The sequence below is a fragment of the Gouania willdenowi genome, chromosome 6 (assembly GCF_900634775.1).
Source record: "Gouania willdenowi chromosome 6, fGouWil2.1, whole genome shotgun sequence".
NCBI lineage: Eukaryota > Metazoa > Chordata > Actinopteri > Blenniiformes > Gobiesocidae > Gouania > Gouania willdenowi.
The window spans coordinates 6,846,095-6,860,609 of NC_041049.1; the positions used below are offsets into that span (position 1 = coordinate 6,846,095).

General features: G+C 37.7%; 1 protein-coding gene across 1 annotated transcript in view; it reads left to right on the forward strand.

Moving 5' to 3' along the window:
• Positions 1–1,639: 1,639 nt before the first annotated feature.
• The window catches only part of plxnb2a.1 (plexin b2a, tandem duplicate 1), a 250,675-nt gene continuing 237,799 nt past the window's right edge, over positions 1,640–14,515 (forward strand). Inside the window, exon 1 of the mRNA XM_028449132.1 lies at positions 1,640–2,175. The gene's annotated coding sequence lies outside the window, so the exon portion shown is untranslated. The remainder of the gene's footprint in view (positions 2,176–14,515) is intronic.

Below are 14,515 nucleotides of genomic sequence, written 5' to 3' on the forward strand. Positions count from 1 at the left end.
TGGCGGACACCTCTGGTACGAGGCTCCGCTGTTTCCTCGGCCGCTGGCTGTAGCAGGAGTAGCAACCCGAGGCTCGAGGTCCAGAGTAGTCACATCTAACGGACTATAACTGTTTGATTTGCCTAAATCTAAGATTTCCTGGCTGTCGTATACTATTTTAGAGTAACTACGCTGCAGGTTCACTGTGAAATTGACTGAGTTTTTTGCCGATATACAGTATATCTGTTGCTAACACGAGCCACTACAGCCGCAGCCGAGCTCCAAACTTCTATAGATTTAAGGTCTTCCGCTGCGTATGGGTTTGGTGAAATCCAGGTAGTTGACGATATCAGGATACATAATAGATGGATGATTCTCAGTCGTCATTGATCCAAAACGAGGGAGCTGACTCATATGGATCTGCACCACCAATAAACCGTATATTTTTTCCAATCATCATGACCTTTCCTGCAGACCAAGTCATTCCCTGTATGACTTTACATCTATAAGGCATTTTGAGGAGCTTTTCTGTGATTTATCCATTACAGGCTACACCTCTGTGAGCCTCCAACATCTAGTGTCAACATCTGCTTACCTCCAACATGGCCATGCATCCAGGTTACTGCCCAGAAAGTGACGTCAGTGAAAACCCTCTATAAAGTCAAAGTGCATTATTTAACATTCCTGCCTCTGGCGATCAAACCGTATAATGCATCACTGTAACCTCACAGCTTGATTGTTGTAAATATCTGTATCATATTTGTATACAAATTTGCATATTTGTATTATTATTATTATTAGTATTATCTATCTTACTTTTTTTTTACTACTGTAATGTGTGTGTAGCTAATCCTTATTTTTAACAGTCTTTTACTTAATTATACACTTATTTAACATTTTATTCTCTCTTTTGTCTTTGTTTAACGCAGTGATTCTCAACTGGTGGGTTGGGACCCAAAAGTGGGTCACGGACCTGTACTGGGTGGGTCGCAGAATGGTCAAAAATAATTAAATTAATACTTAATGTCTCTCATGTTGAACTAGTCTTTTATTTTGAAAGAAACTTTTCTTTTGATAGGCATGCTGTGAAATGCATGTTGCACAGGAAAATATATAGATTTGTGTGTTTTGTTTTTTAAGTATATATGTGTGTGTTTTCAACAGCTATTTTTGAAAACATAATGCTAAAAAAAAAAGTGGGTCACGATTTAATGACCGTGACCGAAATGAAACGTGGGTCCCAGGGTGAGACCAGTTGAGAACCCCTTGTTTAACATTCACTCTTTTATTTGTGATACTTTCTTGAGTGGCTGTAACAAAAGCAATTTCCCCCTGGGATTAATAAAGGAATTCTGATTCGGATTCTGATTCGGATTTAAAGACATAGCTTATGGGAAGAAGCGCCTAGAATGGCGAACAATTGATAGAGAACAATATCTTGTCCCTGAATGAAGAAATTCGAAAAAGGCCCTGCCATTGTTGACATATTTTCCTTGTCATAAAACATTTAAAATGAAAAAATATTTTTTGAATAATTTGCGTCGTTTTGCTGTTTTATTTTGAAAGGAACCTAACCCTAGCTGTCGTATGAACGGCTCTCATTCTTTGCAGCTTGATGGTTTCCTGTGAGTCCTCAGACATCAGAGGTTCAGTGAGGAAAGGAGGAGGATCAGTGTTCACCCTGACTCTCTCATTGAGCTGCTGATCTCAGGCTGAGGATTCCTCTGGATGTGCTCGCGCTCGACTCTGATCACTGAACACTCACGCGCGCACGCACACACACACACGAGCAGCCGCAGCAGCAGCAGTTCAGTCAGTGTTGGAGAAACAAACCCCAGAGTGAGTTAACGAGTGCGGGAATGAATCACACCTGAGCCGGTGTTGTTCCTGCTGTCCAGGGCGTGGGAAGTAGGAACTGGGAAGTGGGAAGTTGGAAGGTTTATCGTGGGAATTGTAGTTGGAACTAAACTTGAAGCTTGTGTAGCTGTGGCCGCCGCTGACTATTGCGTCTTTAACCTCCGTCCGGAGCTTCTTTTCCAACACACCAGGACCAGGATGTACATTTGGACACTTTCCTAAGGAGCTTTCCAGCTTTATTTAATTCACTCTTTTTTTTTTTTTTTTTTTAAATCATCTTTACGGAATACTGAAGGAAAAGCGCGTCTGGAGGGCTTATTATCAGCGCCCTGTCCATAGGTACGTACGTCCTTCTGCCTTTTTATTTTTTACCTCCTCCTCCTGCTGTTTGTGACTTTTACAACCTCCACCATAAATATTTTATACTGATTTATAACAGCTGAAAAACCTCCTTCCCCTTCCTTAAACCTGCTTAGCACAACTGTAAAGTCTTTAGCCGGATTTCTACAGAATTACCCGGACACTCGTGATCGAGTTCGTTCCAATCTGAGCCAGACTCCCATCAGAAAACTGTGAATTTAACAAACTATCATCTCCAGTCAAAAGGCTTCAACGCCATATGTTTTAAATGGAATGTTTATTCATCAGTCATGTGGTACAAGATGTGCGGCGTGTGGGTTGATCACAAAAATGCTGGATTTCCTGAGAAAAACCTGTGGTATTGATCGATCCCATGTGATTAGGCAGACAGCTGTGGGTGAGAATGATCCGAAGTTGGGGGCATTTTAAAACTTGGCAGGTCATTAATCAAGTATGTGTCTGGTGTGATCAGATATGGATGATTACAAGGAGTTGGAGGCAGATTACTGGAGAATAACCTGGTCATTTGAAGGGAAATTTCTTCTACAAAGTGAAACTGAATGTGTTGGGACTAGTAGCAGTGTATGTTGCCATGAATCTGACGATACGATACACGATTTGCATGTCACGATAAAATATATCCCGATACTAAACAATTCGATATACATTGCAATACTAATAATTAAAAATTTCACCAATATGGTATGAAATACAATTTATTAAATTGTTTAAACTTGCGAGAACAAGTAAACGGCAACTAACTATAATTCAAGGACTAATATAAAAAACAAATGTCATGTTTATCAAACTGTCAAATTACATTTGAGAAAGAAAAAAAAATCCAACAAATGATTCCGATTCTTTTAAGTTCTTATTCTTTTTTTAAAGTAACCCCACACATCTATCAAAGTGCACAGTATGTTTTACGAAATTAATAATACCATTAAATGTTGGGGGGGGGGGGGGGGGGGGGTTTGTAAAAAAAAAAAAAAAAGAAAACGATTAAAAGACTCTATATGGACATTTTTTGGATCGATTTCATAATTGTGTGGTGAAATATTGCGATATAATCAATTTTTTTCTTACACCCTAAGTTGGTACGGATCAATACAACAGGACCTAGCCTGACACTGCTCCACTAATGTCTTCCACATTGACCTCTTCAATGGCTAACACATGCTGGCCTGGGATGATGGAATCCATCCCAGCTGGACGCAGCCATTGATTCCTTTCTATTAACTTAACACGCATCCTTCTTCAAAAGTGAAAGAAAATCCGATGTGAATCTGAAAGATTGGCATTGCATGAGTTTAGGGTCTTTCCTTGGCTTTGATTTAGAAGAAAGAAATGTTTTTGATAGCAGTATTGATCACACGGATCAATTCATTCCAGCAGTAGCGGCCACTTAATGAATCACACTAGGTCAAATCATTGCTAGTACCAAAGGTTGTTGGTTTTCATGTGTGAGACACTAGTCAGTGCCTGTGTGCAGATGCTTGTCTTCCATGAACTGTATGATGGGAAGGTAATTGCCCATAGTGGGAGTTAATGGATTAGAATAACCTCCCCACTACACCTTGAGCCCAGACGCTGTAAAAACCATTATGGCTCCAGAGGCATAGCTCTGTTTGGATTCATATTGGTTGATGAGATGTTGAATACGAAGCTCCCACTGCTTGTGTTTGCAGTTTTTAAGGTCGTTCCAGCAGCTTATTGGCTTGTTTGACTTGGTGCAGCCACTCCTTTGGAGGTGTGTGAACATTTAGGAGGGAAACCCACTGACAGGCACGCTTTGGTGCCCCAAGGTTTGCAGTTAAATTGCATTTTAGACTCGCACAGTCTATGCAAGTATGACCTCATTCTCATCGTCATGGAAATAGTGGCCGTGATGTTTTATTTACCACATATTTGTTGCAATCCTCCTTTCTTCTAGAACAGATTTTTCCAGAACATTCTTTGACTGTTTTTCATTAAGTATGAACTATGCTAGCAATGTGTGTGACTTAAAATTTTTGTTTAATAAAATGCTCCAGTTTATGCATCCTCGATTAAATTTAAATAGGTGTGTCGAACTGGAAGCTTTGTCCTCTTCTGATCTCTGGTTTTCTGTTTAAAAATTTCCAGAATTCCACTTCAGGGCAAAACCGTTTCTGTTTTATTTCCATTTGATTGGATTTCTCTAATTTGATGTAGCCTAACCACCGACATACTACATTTCCCAATCTCATGTGAGAAATACTAATTGGGAATTAAATAATGTAAGACTTGTAATTATTTGTATTATTCTGTGCTTCAGAATTAAAAAAAAGTATGCTTGAAACTCATTAAATTGATCAAGAAGAAGCAGATGTGAGTGTCTTAGTGCAAGATTTTGTAGCATGAGATTTGAGAAGTTTCTTTGTTTTTCTCTTCCAAACAATGTTTATCACGCGATTAATGGAGAAAATATGGCAAAAAGCGTCATTTATTCACCCAAAACATGAAGGTAAGAATAGATTTTGTGTTGTATACTGATTTCTCTTTCAGGAAGTTATTTCTGGAATTTCTGTTTGTTTTCCATACTCAGGGAAAAACGTTGGTCTTAAATAGGTTAGTAGTTCAACGCCTAACTGTATGTCTTAAGGCCCAAAAATACTTGGGTGGAATGTATGCAGAGAGACTGGCAGATGAGTTACAAAAGTACAGACACCTTTAAAACATGTTCCAGGAAGACTACAAGGACTACAGAGGAGTGCTAAGAATTGTGAGAAATATAGGATTTTACTGGAAACTACTACGCGGCAGTGCGCTCGACTGTGAAAGCTCTGATCAGTGCTTACATTCCGCACAGTCCGTTCCGCCCAAGTATGTTGGGGCCTTAAGGGTCCTTGAGCAAAATGCTGAACTCCAATTTGCTCCAAATGACAAATTTTTGCAAATATAGGTTTTCTAAATTACAGAAAGCAGTGATTCCTGGTCACTGTGCCATCAAGATGATTACGTTTTTGGGAAAAACTGTCAACATGTATTTAGTTGTTCCAATTATTCCTATTTATAAATTACTAAAGTTTTTTTTAATATTGTTTGCTAACTTTGCTATAAGTTCATCCAGCGATTGTAGGTAGGGTGATGTAATACCCCTTCATGTCACTAGGTGGCAGTAGTTAGCACAGTAATGCTGAGTTGTCGGAGCCGAGCCGCTCTTCAGGCTTAAGCTGCTTCGTTCTCAATGGAAGTTGCAGAATGCATCAAGAGTAACTCCAACATACATCCTTGTTTTGTTCGTAATAATCAATATAGTTAATTTTGAAGAAAATGTGGTGAAAAGCACAAAAAAAGAAAGGAAGTGGGTGTTATTTTTAAAATAATACTGCCCCAAAATCGAATGTACTACATCAAATCAGTACAAAAACAGATGTTCATAAAAGTACTATCAAGGTGTTTTTGTTTGAATGAATGTATCTTTTCTTTTGTTTGATGGTAATGTGTAAAAGCAGTTGATATAAGATCGACTTGTACGAGTACACGTTAAGGGTAAACATGTTAAGTACTTCATGGTTCAAATATGGCTGTAAAATACTGAGATACAGACAAATGAAATATGTTTGTTGGAATGAAACGAGGTCATCACTCCCTCTGTGCTATTTCGGTTGAATATGTGATGATGATTTGTTTGTCAATCTTTTGTTTGCTTTAACCTGGACTTTACTCTAATCCCAAAGCTCAGTCCAAACCAGCTTCAGCAGGTTAAGTTGCACTTGTATCACATGTGGGAATCCAAGAACCACAAAAGGCAGCTTTGATGGAGTGAGTTAAGTTTGCTGAACGTGGTTTTTTCATTTCCTTCGCGCCTCAGAAATGTTGTCGGTTTGTGCTTGACTGTATGTAATCGGCAATGTCACTCACTGGTTCACAATACAGAACCAGTTTTGAGTGGAATGCAGACTGGTGGTTGAGTAACTCCGCTACTCAGTGAATAATAACACTGCTGTTTGTGTTTACACCCAGTAATGTCGTTAATTTCACTGAAAAGCTACTTGTATGAACAAAACACCGCCTCCCATTAGTGTTCTGCTCTCACGTGAGACATTCAAACAATCTACAAACAGAAAAGGCATAAGCATTGTAAAATATATTTTACTAATGTTAATATTCTTGAGTGATCTTCAAGTTTCTTTACAAAACATAAAAAACTCTCCAGTCTTTAACCTCTCAACTTAGCATGTGGTGGCCTAGCTTGATCTTGTCAACCTTTATTTTGAGGCAATAATGAAACACTGAAAAGATTAGCAGCTAGCTCACAAAAAACAGGGTCTCCATAATAAATTTAGGGTTTTAAAAGAACAATCACATCAAGTTTTCAACTGTAAATTACTTCAATCACCATCTTTGGGTCGAATGTATAACTTACCATCTTCGGCATCTTGTCATTATCTCGCGTCTGTCTTTCCTCAAAAATAGTAGCACATAATTTTTCCAGTGCAGATGCTCATATGTAAAATGTTTCATATTATAACCATTTTATAGCTTTCTACAGTCACAAAATTAAACAAGCTAGCAGCTAGCATGTAGCGGTTTAGCCTATGTTTTGTTTTTTAATCAAACTAACAAGTTTTGGAGGAAATTTGTCAACTTGTAGCTACCATAGCATATGTTTTACATAATTTATTGGCTGAAAGATCAGAGTGCAGGTGTTAGTAGTGAATAAACTACTACTACTATTCTTAGATATTACGTTGACTGCTGGACAATTCTTGCTTTATTCCCGCTTTAAAAATTGTCTATGAATGAATGAAAGATATGCCAAATTAGTACAAAATGCTAGCGTCAAGGCTTGCTTCACTTCATTTATTAGCATTAGTGTTCAATGAATCTTAAAGCGTTAGCTGCTTAAAATATCACATTAAAGAATAATTTTATATTGAATTCATTTGTACTCATATACTGGAAAAATATTTTTCCAGTTCAGATGCTCATTTGTAAAAGGTTTCATACTATAACCATTTTACAGCTTTATACAGTCGCAAGATTAAACAAGCTACAGAACAAGCTACTAGAAAATGCTAGTATTAAGGCTAGCTTCACTTAATCTGCTTACGATGTCATATTAAAGAAGCTTTTTATATTGTATTAATACTTGTATTTATATTTTTATGGTAAATGGTCTTGATTTATATAGCGCCACACTGAAGCAGTCCCAAATATCAGCTCATTCACCCAATCACTCTCACATTCACACACCAGTGGGACAGGACTGCCATGCAAGGCGCTAGTCGACCACTGGGAGCAACTCTAGGGTTCAGTGTCTTGCCCAACGACACTTCGACACATAGTCAGGTAGTGGGATCGAACCCCCAACCTCTCGATCAGAAGACTACTTTAAAGCTAGCTTCACCCTATTTATTAGCTTGACTGTTCAATGAATCTTAGAGCATTAGCTCCTTACGATGTTATTAAATAAGCTTTTTATTTTGTAGTCATGTGTACTTGTATTTATATTTTTATATACATGGTTGTTTTTTGTATGTTCCTCCTTAGATTTTTTACTAATGATAAAGTTATGCCAAAATGAGCACAAAATGCTAGCGTTCAAGCTAGCTTCACCTTCTTTATTAGCATGAGTGTTTGATGAATCTTGGAGGGTTAGCTGCTTAAATGTCACATTAAAGAAGCTTTAAATATTGTATTTGTGTGTTCTTGTATTTATGTTTTTATATTCAGTACGTGGTTGAATTTTCTATGTTCCTCCTTAGTTTTTGGACTATTAAATATATCTCTCAACATTTTGGCATTGTAATGGACTAGCAAAGCTGTCTCGGGTGTTGCCCAACTTCTAAGCTAGCAAAAGCTAACAGAATAAGAGGGGATGGAAGATGGATCACTGTTTGTTCCTGTAATGAGTTATTGTTTGATCTCTTGGCTCTAGTTTTTGCTGATAGTAAATCATAAACTCCCATGCTGGATGTTCTCACAGATGGATGTCGCTCTCATACTCGTGACTTTGTTTTTTTTTTTTTTGCACAGTTGGCTCAGATGTTGGGCAGCCTTCCGTCCTATAACACAGAAATCCTGTTCTTTAAAAAAACAAAAAACGACTGTTGACATCGTTACAGCTTTTGGAGAGGACGTGTGGTTTGAAATTTGGCAGCCAAGCTTCTCCAGATTGCATCTGCTTTGCTCTTTTTAATTCTTTCCACAGTTCGTTCTGATACTGCTGTGTACGTTTCTATCTACAGCGCTATCTGCTCTTCTCTCTCAAGCTTGAAAAGCCTTAAGTGAAATCATGCTGCCTAATTTGGCAGCGAGAACCAGTGAGGATTGAGAGATACTGGTTTCTCCGGAGAGATTTATTACTGGCAGACTGCTCGCTGTGAGGGGTCAAAGGTCACGGAGACATGAACGCAGAGGCGCTCTGTGATTTTCTTCTTTTTTTTTTCTGACTTGATTTTTCACTTCAAATGTTCCCAAATTCCATTTCAGGGTGTACCCAGTTCTGTTTAATTTCCTTATCATCATCCCCTAAGTATAAGTAATTACCCACATATTAGATATCCTCAAATATTGCTTAATAGGGATTAATTAAGTCAAATCTTGTAGATACGTTTACTTTTCTAGGCTTCAGAAGTGCAGGATGAAACACTTTGCTTAAATCTGGCTTAATTGATTTTAACCGAGAGGTTTGAGAGATTTCACAGCGTGAGATTTTGCCCAATATTTGACATGTTGGCTGTTTTTTTTTTTCTTTGAACACTTGCTACCCATTTAACTACCAGTTTAATCTCAAGATAAATCTCGTGAACGTGTGTGTCGTATATTCCATTTTATATTGCTTATTATTTCTGTTTCAGGAAGTTAATTCTGTGATTTTTGTCCATTTTTCTCAACCATGGAAATTCAGAAGTCTTCCAAATTGAGTGCTACACACCTTCTAATGTTTTTCAATAACATTTTATTAATACTAAATGAAAATAATTGTAATACATTTTGGATTTACGTCCTAGTTAGCATAATTTTAGCCGATTCTACTAATGTCGATTTATCAATATATATCCTGCACCGATCTGTCTGAACTCTTTAAAATCTATTTATTCAGACTTGCTTTCAACTGTTAAAACTACTTATCATTCATCATTACTTATTAGGGCTGGGTTAAACGATTATTTAAAAAAAAAATTAATCTAGTGAATATTTTTTCGATGCATCGACTAATCTAACGATTAATTTTTCCAGTTTGTTTCAACTCGATTCGATAAAGGATTATCTCCCCATTAATTTACTGAAACAAATTTATACATGTTCATTTACATATTTAAAATGATGCAAAATAATGCAATCAGAGTTAGAGGTAGCATTCAATAATAAATAAAAAGGCAGTGGGAACGTCAGCCTGTCATGGTGTCGTTCCTGAACCAACAGAATTTAAGATTTATGTTAAACACAGGCCTAGCTTACTGAAAAAAGTACATCTTTTAATTCTTCATTCACATGAAAATAACAACAACTTAAAGTAATACACTCTGCCGCTCACATTTCTCTTAAACTCAAAAAAATTCCAAATGCTGATACAGAAAGTGCGTGCGTGCGGCGCTGCTGTCACGCGCGCTGCAGACCGGTCACACCCGGGACAAAGGACGAGGGTTACGAGGAACAGATGCCTTCGACAAACGAGTGTGTGTCTTCACTGCCTTGAACTTTTGAAACTCGGAGGAGTTATTCTCCAGCGCCGCCATCTTTGTTCTGGTCGGACAACTCATCAGCGTGCATATTTTGCGTCTACGTGACCTCAACGCAAAAAATATGCGTTTGTCCCGGCCCTATTGCCAATGCTTTTAATGTTATGATGACTTTTTTTCATTACTATGTTTCATATCTGTATATTAATATTATCTGTAATTTGTTCTTCTTGTCTTGTTTCCATTTTGAATGGTTGAGTGTTTCGAAAATTGCTATATAATTAAATATTATTGATATTATTATTGTATGGAAGTTGATTTACATTTCTTGGAAATTAAAACCAAAAATAATAAATATATGTATGGATAATATTTGTTGGGCTTATTTATTGAATATAGATCACATGGAGGTTTTCTGACCAGCTTAAAACTGCAGCAACTTTTTTGGTGGCCTCTGTAAATTATGTTTTGTCTTTAATTTCACAGCCTTAAACTTCTGATGCTGATTGCTGCTGTGTTTATCTACACTTTGTGTTGTAATGAGTGCAGTAATTAACCAAGGATATAAAAAGACGCCATGTGTGCTTTCATTAAAGGGTTCTAAAGAGGACCCTTGAAAGAGACTGTGTTGATATTTTTAATCAAAGTGTTTAATGCAAGCTTTCACATGAAAATGTTAAATTTGTTGCATTTCTTTCTGCCTTTTGCATGTTTAAATCTCTGCTACATAATGAGGCTTTAATCTGCTTAATAAATGAGGAATATTGGCGTTGCTTCTCTCTCAGGCTGAGGTAGTACGGCACATTCACAAGGCAGTTTAGGAGAAAAGATAGAGTTTAAGGAAATTTGACAGTTTGAAATCTGCATTCTGGGTAGAAAGGTTTGTATGTAGGAACTTTTTCCAAACGGGAGCGACAATACGTGTGCGGTAACGGCTGATTGTGGCTGCCGCGCACGCACACAAGCTTTTGCAGTGTTGTTTATCCAGCTGTAATTGTGTTACGCTCATTACTGCTGTCAGACACGCTCAAAGTGAAAAGCTGTGGTTTAGGAACATTGACCGAGTAATTACTGACCCGAGCTTCTGTCAGCATGCTTCTTGGTAGGCCCACAGTAAAAGATTCTTTTAGTAACCGATTAATCATAGGATTCCGTAGAATTTTAGTGTATTTGTTCATAGGATCTCCATTTGCTTCCATCGTGGTGGTTTGCTAATCTACAGTTAAAAATATACAGAAACATTACATAAAAAGGTACATCAAGACACATTTTCATTACACTGACAAATACATTAAAAATACATGATGTATACATTAAGATTGGTAAAAACATGATTTTTATAGCATTTTTAAACATGCGTAAAGTTCCCATGCTTTCAGGTCCCTGGGCAATTTGTTCCATAAAACAAGTTCAGATGAGCTAAGGCCGGGCCCGCGGAACGTCTTCGCGGCGAATAACACGTACCACATTCCCAAGGATTCAGATTCAAATGACTCGGTTCCACCGAGTAAAACAAATTAAATTGTGTGACGTAAAATCGTAATCTACGTCGAATTGCCTTTGAAACGTTACATCACAGGACTATGTTCCAATAAATTTAGAAAATACAGGAAAAGTGGGTGGGCCCACGGGCCCCTAATCAAATTGTGCAAGGCATAATCATAATCTATGTTGAATTACATTTGAAACGATGTATCACGCGACTATGTTCCCATAAATTTGGAAATTATCACAAAACAAACAAACAATGAAGAATCTAATGAAAAAAATTCCAATGACCTTATATAGGCATTAGGCTGAAAAAGCAGGGGCGGGGTTAGGGTGTGGCTAATTGGGCACAAGCTTTCTAAAAAGCACCAAATTTTAATTTCACTTTTGAGGGGGGAAAAAAACCCTTTTGTAAGTAGTGTGCAGTACCGGAGTCAAACAGAGAGGCAGTAGCTGCGTAAAGTAGCCAACATACTGCATTGGAAAACTGATCTGAACATGGATATTAGGAACCAGCTGTAAGGAAACAAGTGATGATTCAGGTTTGTGAATCTTATTTGAAAAGCAGTTGACGTTACTTTGCTGGTTTGCTAAATGTTAGCTTATTTTCAGTAAAGTTATTGTGCAAAGAAAGTTAATAGCTGGATAATGTTACGTATGTTGTTACGTGGGAAAAAAGTGAATAACAGATAGGCTGACGCTCTCTAAAAAGCAAAAGTGCTTAATTAAATGCAACCACAGTAATCACTAAATAGTGCATTCAGATCTGAATTCAGGTAAAAAAAAAAAAACATTGTTCCCTCAAAAGTTCAACAATAAAACAAAACATTTTGAATTTAAAAGCAAAAATAAGACAACGCATTAACCTGAAATGATGCATGAATCAAAATAGGTCTAACATAGCGTAAAACAATATCTGGTGTGCTATATCGTCACTTTAAGCACATCTCTGTGTCTCAGGAAGAAAATCAGACTTTTAGATCTATTAAAACTCCTAAAAGTTTCAACAATATTCCTTTGGGCATTTAGTTCAGTGAAAACCTACAGAAAATGTAATGTTTCCACATTTATCGATTTCAAAGGAATGTAATCTGTCGTTGGAGAAACTGAACAGCCTTTTCCTTAAGGAGAAGCAGCGCTATCAGATCTACTACTATCAGCTATCCTCCGTCTCCCCGAGCTCATGTGGAAATCTTCCAAAATCCCTGAGTATCAAAGGAAACCTTCCTTTTTGTACTTATCTGGTTAGAAACTAGAAAAGGTGTTAGAAGGTCAGTTAAAGTGTCATACATTCAATGATAATGAATGTGTACGTGCAAGTAAAATTAGCACCAATGCTGTGAGGTTTATGCCAATTGATGATTAAAGTTAATCTTCTTAGATCCTGCAGATTGTGTGATTGCCGCTGTCTGATTAGTTCATTACACGGTACATGATGTGCATCTCCTAATCTTGAGTTAGAAATCAGGTTTTTGACATTTCTAGCATGAACACTGCCAGAGGATAATGAATTGCAGCTACGACAGCTGGGACATTTGTCAACGCTCAGAAAAAAAAACCCAACATATAACAAAAATGAACAGTTTTCAGGTGCATCATCCAGCTGGCTGTCAAAACAGTGAAGGAATACTCAAGTAAAAAATGAAGTCCAAACTGTTGCTGCATTTTTTTGGACTAAAAAAATGAATTGGAGAAAACTGAGAATGTGGAAGCGTGAAGTGTCAAAATGATTGATTCTTCATTTTCTGCTATGTCATGTTTCCATGGTAACGGCAAATTGTAATCAGCTTTCGAGACAATCGAAACGAGATTGTTGGGAATATCACCTTTTCACCCCTAATGAGATCATGTTCACCAGTTTTCACACCTCAACCTTGGCCAAATTGTTCACCTCATACTGTTTTCCTGATATCTTTTAGTTTCAAACAGTAAGGTGGCACTGTATCTCAAAACCCCTGTAGCCGACTAGTGATGTTGCGAACCAACTAGTTTCTTCAGGATGCTTTCACACAGACGAACCCTAGAGCGATTAAAACACTGTAGGATTCGATTTCTCGGATAGTCCACTTCGTTTGGGCGGTGTGAACATGCAAACAAAGTCTAGAGTAGATCAAACTGGTGAATTTTTGAGCGATTGTTTCTGCCGGTCCCTGAGCGTTTCCTTTCAAATTCTGGAGCGGTTCAGTGTGCTGTGAACACAACCGAAAACAAAAAGTATCGGAGATGACGTTAAGCGCACAGTGGTCAGGAGGAACCGGTGACGGCGCAAAACAGGGCATTAAAACCACCAAAAGCATGGCAACTTGTCCATTGTTGAATGTTGTGAAAGAACAAAGAGAGATGGCAGAAGTTTCTTAGACCCATAGTTGAGATCCTTCTCTTCAGGTTTCTGTATTGGACGCTAGAGAAGTCTCTACTCCAGTAATGCTGCCCTCAACCGGTTAGCTCATGCAACGCACCAGTGCCTGTTTGGAGCGGATCAGAAGTCGCGCTCTGAATGCATATAGAGCCAAACCAAGGTGATAAAATCATCAGCGGTCCTCCGCCAATTCATAACGAGTTGAGGACTAAACCGATGTGAAAGCACCCTTATCAACTATTACACAAGGTTCTTCTAAAACGGTTCAATCGAAGCCCAAAATATTCTACAAGGGCAAAACATCATCTTAATAACCGTCTAAAAACTTCCTAGTTATTAGTAAAAATGTTACTGAGAGGTGTGCACTCTTTGAGACATTGAACATCAAGGTATCTCCTCAGTGATGAATGAATGGAAGATTTTTTTTGTTAGGTTTTTGTAGTGTTTTTTCCACATTTTATATAATGTTTTTTATTGATTACTAAAATTTCCGCACTTGCGTTTCAGGGTTTACCCATTTTCCACCTCGCATTACACTTTTCCGTTTCATTGTCTTTCACCGTTTTTGAAATGCAGTGCAAAGCTTTAGTCACGACGTGCTGTTCTCTTTAGGTTCATTCATTTGACCTGAAGTTAGAAGAAAACTACGATTTGATGAATTCCCATTAAAATCCTATCGGACAACTTGCTCCAAGGTTTTTGTGCTGTCATTTGGTTCAGCTAGAATAGGCTAATACCAGGGTTATTTTCTCCAGCTGGTTTGAATTATGCTCCTCCTGGTATTAAATGATCAGGTAATGGTTTGGAAAAAGCAAAGTGA